At 31.8% G+C, this 7,834-nt stretch overlaps 1 protein-coding gene across 1 annotated transcript in view; it reads right to left on the reverse strand.

Moving 5' to 3' along the window:
• The window catches only part of LOC143052736 (L-proline trans-4-hydroxylase-like), a 46,246-nt gene extending 40,316 nt beyond the window's left edge, over nucleotides 1-5,930 (reverse strand). The window contains exon 1 of the mRNA XM_076225844.1: nucleotides 5,826-5,930. The gene's annotated coding sequence lies outside the window, so the exon portion shown is untranslated. The remainder of the gene's footprint in view (nucleotides 1-5,825) is intronic.
• Between the last annotated feature and the right edge of the window lie 1,904 nt (nucleotides 5,931-7,834).

Below are 7,834 nucleotides of genomic sequence, written 5' to 3' on the forward strand. Positions count from 1 at the left end.
TCATTTCTAAAAAGTTTGTAAATTCGTTAGTTACTATTACTGCATTCTACAAATACTTTTTTTCTCTTATTCTTTGCATATAATCACTTTTTGACATAATTAATGTACAAAGCAAAGGTGCCTTCTAATCTATAACATTTGAACGGCATTCATTCAGGCAACAATCTTGTATATCATAAACAAAAAAATACTAAGTTTATGAATTCCCAAAGGTCTCCTGTCGGAAAACTTTTGATCAACGTTTAAAGTTATTAATTTCGGTGTTCGTTATAGAAAACAACGGAACGGAAAAATGAAGCCAATATGATAAATTCTAAATAAAAAAGAAAACGTTTTAAGCTTTAAATTATATTTTTCGATAAGCATCGGATATCGATGCGTTGAATTGGTGTCTACCAAAATTTCACAATAAAACTAATTTGATTGATATAGGAAGATGTGGTATGAATGCCAACGAGACAACTCTCCATCCCAGTTATAATTTATAAAAGTAAACCATTATAGGTCAAGGTACGGCCTTCAACACGGAACCTTGGCTCACCATGACTGAACAGCAAGCTATAAAGGTCCCCAAAAGTGTAAAACCATTCAAACGGGAATATCGATGCCCATAAATGGGCCTTAAGAATATACATACACTAGATGTTTATCTTGGTAAAGTGTTTTAATCACATGTAAAATTACTCACAAGATTAATATGTATAAACTCACAAAACGCTAAATCTGTTCTACAGTAATCAATAAAATTGTATTAAAAATGACAGAAACGTTCTTTGATATTATATAATTCGTGAAAGTTTCAGCTTAAAACTTCATACTAGTCTTCCATTTAGCCTTTTCAAAATACTAAAATATCTTTAAAAGAGAATACAGAAAGGAAATTAACTCTGAAAGCGATATCGTGAACTTTGATGTGACGTCCATTTTATCAATCAATATCAGTCTACGGAAGAAGCGAATCGATAAAAGATTTTCTTATATCAACAAGCGATATTGTCTTATATCAACGAGTTGCATTGTGGGAAATTTCAGACGAATGTTAGCATTTGTACGAAAAAAGGCAGATTTCTCGGTATAAAGTAACTCTTTTCTTAAAACAGGGTGACATTTAACACGACATACGTCTGCTGTATAATTTCCATGAACTATTTTATGTAATAACAAACAAGGTGTATTTTATCATTTCGAAAATGTTGCTTGACCCTATTGATAGTTGAAAATGTTAACATTATATAGGGCGCTCTATAAATTTTCATTATTATTATTTATTTTTTTGGGGCCGATCAATGCATTTGAATGGGGACATACGGTTGGACCCCCCTTTATCCTGGGTTTGGAACCTCCTTTTGAAAACGGTTGGATCCGCCCTTGAGGTCGTCACACTGCTATACCACATGGGTAATATCAAAATAAACAAAAAATATCATTTCTTAAAAGAAAAAAACATTCATTCAAACAATCCAATCCAATCCAATACAGCTCCAAATAACAATGAATATTCAAATGGTAAAATAAATATTCCAAACAAATTAAAATGTACAAATGCTGATGTCCCGAACTTTGAAGATACCAACTGAGTAGCCTCAGACTATAAATTGAACAACTTCAGATACAACGAAAATCAAAAATCTTGTGAAACAGAAAATGTATTTATTATCAACATTGAAAAAAATATTGAGAAGAAAAACAGTTCTTTTTGGATATCAAAGACATTCCCCGTTAGTAATTCGCTATCTCTTTTTACGGATTTAGCTATACTTATTGGACCTTTTGGATTATAGCTCTCTATCTTTTATATAAGCTTTGGATTTCAAATATTTTGGCTACGAGCATCACTGAAGAGACATGAATTGTCGAAATGCGCATCTGGTGCAGGACAATTGGTATCGTTAATGTTATTACTACCACTGGGTCGATGCCTCGGCTGGTGGACTGTTAGTTCCCGAGGGTATCACCAGCCCAGTAGCCAGTACTTTTGTACTGGCATGTAAATACGGATGTTTTTGTGTTATTAAAATTTGCTGTAACAAATTGTTAGAAATTATTATAAATTAAGGAATGTATCTCCCTCATGCAAAGCTCTGATTCCTTTCACGGATTTGGCTATACTTTTTGGACCTTTTGGAGTATAGCTCTTCATCTTTTATATAAGCTTTGGATTTAAAATATTTTTTCTACGAGCATCACTGAAGAGACATGTTTTGTCGAAATGCGCATCACGTGCAGGAAAATTGGTACCGTTAATGTTTTTACATCGCGACGACCGTGAGGACATTCCGATGTAGTGTTGCCACAGAGATTTGACCTTAGTTTTTGACTAGTAACCGATCGTATAAATACGCGAACATTTCTTAGTGCAAAATAATATTTCGTATCGTTTGTTATAAATTCATGTCTTTAATGAATACTAAAAAAATGTTTAAAAAACAAATAAATAAGATATAAATGTCTGTTGACGTTAGAAATAAACTCATCATAGATACCAGGACTAAATTCTGTATATACGCCAAACGCGCGTTTCGTCTACAAAAAATTCATCTTTGTCACAAGTTAGCTTCATTGTTATCAATAAAGAAAGTCTTCCATGCGTGCGTTGCGAGCATATCAGATATATACTATTTCGGTGCGTTCATTATAAAATTTGCTAAATGTTAGCTAAGTATCAAAATTATTGTTCACATATATATTTGATTACGACCTTGTTTATTAAACCCCATCGGTACTGGCATTTTCAAATTTTGAAAATGGTGGATTGAACCTGGTTTGATAGCGCTAAACCTCTCACGTGTATGACAGTCTCGTCAAATTCTGTCATATTTACAACGGTGCGTAAACAAAACAGACATAATGAGTAATATTGTCAAAATATGGGTACAGCAGTCAAATATTAATACTAATAAGTACTAATATTGATATAACAAAAACACCGCTATGATATTTTAAAAGTATCGCATTGATATAAGAACTTATAGCATTTGTAAATTTATGTATATAAGAAAAACACAGCACTTTTACACGGACATAAACGTTTGCTTCTTACTATTTTCTGAATGTATATTTAGACTCAACTGTTGTTTATATTTGAACAACAAGTTTTAAAGTAAGTATTTTCTTAATTTTTTCGTTGCCGAAAACAACATTTTCCGCATGGAATGTCTGCATATTTACAATTGATATTAGACAATATCGCTATGTGATATAAGAAAAGTTTTTATCGATTCGCTTCTTCCATAGACTGAATATGGCTATATGATAGTTCAACAATTGTTAGTGTTCGGGCTCAATGCAAGATGAACGTTCCTATCGCCTTTATTCAATATCCACACCCTCCAATGCTCATAGACACAAATTTTTATTAGTTCTGGATTTTCACAAACCATTTGTTGAAAGGCGCAGAATTTTTCTGAATATATATATATTTTTTTTTGTAATTTATTTTTATTTCATATCATGAATATATATTTGTTTATTAAAATTTGGTCATATTTTTCTTCGGTTAGTTTTGTTTTTCTCCTGTTTGAAATCAATTTTTTGGATAAAATAAAAACTTTGTGTTAAATCATCAGAAATTGATAATTAACGCTTCAAAATAGATATATTACCAAATAAACCTATGAGAGTTCTGCTTCTATTGGTACCAATTTTGATTATAATCTTACATGATTAATATTTGTTATGAAAAAAATCCGTAGATTTTCATGATATATATATATATATAACAACAAATTGTAGGTGACAAATACTTCTGACCATTATATTTTACTGACGGTTTTTGAAGTAACGTTCCTAAATGTCCTAAAAACTTATCTTCCAAAATATACATGTATGTACTTCCAATAACTTCAATGACAATTTGAGCATTTGAACTCAATTTCATACTAAAAAATGTAGCGTCAATTTTGTATTTGGTTAAAGTTTTTATTTCATTTTCTGACTCTTGATAAATTTGACAAATATACATGTATGGTCGAGCTCGTACACTAAACCGTACGCGTATACTCATACGGCAGGAGCATACGTTCAGGTATACTAATATGGTCCAGACCGTACCCGTACGGTTCAAATACTCATATTGTCTGGAACATATATACATGTAGCATTGTTGAAAAAAAATGTACTTGTACTCATCATGGATAATACACAATACAGAACCACATACGCGTATAATTTATTCAATTCATCTTTCATTCTGAAACAAATTCATTTTTCTTTTTGAAAACAAAACAAACATGCAAACCAATGAGTGATGGAAATCTGCTGAGCACCACAAAATGCATGAATGTGTGGTATTCTTTATCATTATTTTGCTTTCGAACAAGAACATGATGGTTCAAAGTATGTTTTTGAGATTTACGGACCGTTTTGGCTGCTGTGGAGCCTAACACACACTGAATGGACATCTTACTTATGTTTTATAGATATTTGCAAAGGAAATTTAAATGTCAAATATAGGCTCCAAATTATGTCTCCGGCATATACATAAAGAGAACGCTATGTTGGAGTTTCTTGTGGATGAATAAATGATTACTAAACAATAAAAAGAGTATAATAGCTAGATAACTTTCCCGAAATGTTGTCTGTTTGATTGATAAAAAATCGCAACACAAAGATCAAATTTTTTGTGATAAAGAAAATACTATAATCTTTTCATTTAAAATTGAAACTGCCTAATAAATACAGGTAGCCTTTGTGAGAAATAAATAAAGATAAAAACATACTTCATTCAAAAAATTATATATGGTGAGAGGTAAAGATATATAGATCGATAATGATTGCAGGTACATGTACATTTGTACAAGGATAGATAATATTTATAAAGGTTGATGTTAATAATTCATAGTGGGAGGTTTTTTTTTCTCATTTGCTTTTTCCCCGACAAATGAGACTGTAAAAATTGGGGCCCCCTTAGTTGCTCCCCTGGGCAACTGAGGGTTGATGTAACAGGTGATTGTTAATAAAATATGTTTAATATTAAAAAAAAAAATTTTAAAAAAATATATAATTTATGCTGACAAGATATACTTTCTAAGAACAAAAGTCCATGCTTTTAATTAAATCTATGATATCAGCTGTAAGAAACAGAAAATTGATCTTTTGATAATAAAAAAATAATGTTTGGACTTTAACGGTGCTTTTTTGTGGACTTTAGCGGAACTTGTTATTGTGGACTTTAACGGTGTTTTCTTGTGGACTTTAGCGGAGGTCATTTTGTGGACTTTAGCGGAAAGTTTGTGGACTTTAACGGCGTTGTGGACTTTAGCGTATAATTGTTGTGGACTTGAGCGGTGTTGTGGACTTTAGAGGAATTGTGGACTTTAACGGTGCCACAGTGCGTAATGAAGAAACAAAACGTACCATAAATGGTCCAGACTCTTTTCACAACTAATAAAATGATCAGATTTTTTTCTATTTAACCACATTGGTACTTCGGGACAGGACAATTACTTTTAGCCCTCCCACTTTTTAAAAAACCTGATATTTCTTGGTTTTCTATTAACATGACTAATTTCAATTACTTTTAAGTTTTTCTGTATTATATATAAACATGAATATACTAGACATAATTTGTATTAGCTCATATTTACTATCCACAGAGATGAAAGATTTATATTAGATAGAGAGCAGATCAGATACTGCAGTGGATAGTAAACTCGGAATTGATAGTAAAAGAAATATAATACAGAAAAACGCAAAAATAATTGAAGTAATAGATTTTTTTTAAAACCCCGGTATTTGGAAAAAAGGGGGAAGGTTAAAAATGGTTAATAAATTATGTCCCCAAGTACCTATGATGAATATAAAACATTATACTAATAGTTACTTACGGGTTTGAGTCGCAGCTGACACCGTGTTAAAGTTCTTTGAATGAAGCACTAGCCTAACACTTAAAACAATTTATCTTTTCACAAATGCTTTAAAATGTTTTCTTTTAATACTTTAGTAATATAAAACAGGAACCATTTATTATTTATTCATGTGAACTTTTTATGAACTTTACATGTTATAAAGGGGTATAAAACATAGTCGATTAGTTTATCAGGATGTATAAACAAATATTTTTAATTCGAAAAATGGATTTCCTGTATTTAACTTATTTCTGTTTTCATAGTAGGATATTCAAGTATTAATTTTCTTATAAAAGTAATGACCCCTCAGTAATACATTTGATTTGATAAAAGTAATACTGTAAATTCAAAATTATTGCGATGTTTTTATTATTGTGAAAATGCGACAGCGCTATCTTTACAATGATTCAAACTCGCATTTTGAGTTTTTTATTTGAATTTATCAGGATTTTTCTGAATATCGCAAAAATTAAAATCGCATTTTAGTCTGAAATTACAAAATCGCAATAATAAATTCACGCAAATCAGAAAATGTTTAAGATATTACCAACCACTTAAATGTAAAAAGAAAGATAACTATCATACGTTTTATTCCACTTCTAAGTAGTGCATTTTAATACCATGTCGCTAGTATTTTCCCAACATTTTAATGGCTTTCACTCTTTATTTAGTTCGAATTATAATGTATTAACTCAATCTGTATAAAATTGTGGACACTGTGCATCAAATTTTTACATGCTCCAAAAGTGACTGGGGAATAGAAGTATTGTCACTACAGGTCTTCTTCCGACTGCAGGAGTAAAACCTTGCCAAAAATCGAGGGGTGGCCGTATGGTTATGTGGCATATACAAGTACGCAGCAACGTCCGGTCAGAATTGGGACGTTCAATCCGATGCTTGGTGTAGAGAGAGAGAGAGAGAGAGAGAGAGAGAGAGAGAGAGAGAGAGTGTGTGTGTCCACGAGCAATATCATCTAACATCACGTTCATTATATAGATGATGTTCTCTCACTAAATGGTGATGAATAAATAAAAACTACGACGATTTGTGTCATTTTTTAAAAAAACTTTTAACTATTCGCGGATCGGTGATTAACACCAAGACATCACCGTAGTCTAGACCATCAGTTATTTAAAATTTTCTAATCATGAGACTTGAAAAAAATCGAAATTGTAATGTCCAAACACGAATTTCACAATTAAGGAATGACGAGACAGTTACGAGTGTAAAAAACACAAACATTGAACAATTGAAAAGCATGAAGAATTACACTTATAACTTAAACAAAAGACACACGAACGGACACACATACCCCTTGAAAACTAGATGTGATCTCAGGTGCCCTGAAAGGGTAAACAGATCCTGCTCAACATGTAGCACCCGTCGTGTTGCTCATGTTTGAACACATACGATAAAAATTCTAATTTGATAGGTCACAGTCGGGGAAATGGGACGGGATTGTTGTTACGACATCAGAAACATATCCGATTTCATTCAAAAACGAATGTTTTACAACCGATAACCAACTCCTAATAGATTCCGTAAAACTTATGCAGTGATGATTTCAACTTCACCACTTGGAACTCTTGGTTTCATAGCTTCCTTGTGATCAGCGACGCTCTATCAAGGAAATCATAATAGAAAATACAAGCCCTGGAATATCGTATAAACTGGGAAATATATACTCCGTATGCAGGCGCTGCTCGAATGTCATTTAAAAAACTAAAAATGTCCTGTAACAATTCAGGAAAATGGCCATTGTTCTATTAAAGTTCGTTTCTGTGTATATTACATATTAATGTTGTGTTTCTGTTGTGTCGTAATTCTACTCTTATATTTGATGCGTTTCCCTCAGTTTTAGTTTGTAACCCTGATTTGTTTATTTTCTCAATCGATTTAAGAATTTCGAACAGCGGTAATCTACTGTTGCCTTTATTTATTTTCTCTCTTCAATTGAATTTGCATCATTGATTCGTTAAATCACTCAC

Source organism: Mytilus galloprovincialis, chromosome 11 (assembly GCF_965363235.1).
Source record: "Mytilus galloprovincialis chromosome 11, xbMytGall1.hap1.1, whole genome shotgun sequence".
Taxonomy (NCBI): Eukaryota; Metazoa; Mollusca; class Bivalvia; order Mytilida; family Mytilidae; genus Mytilus; species Mytilus galloprovincialis.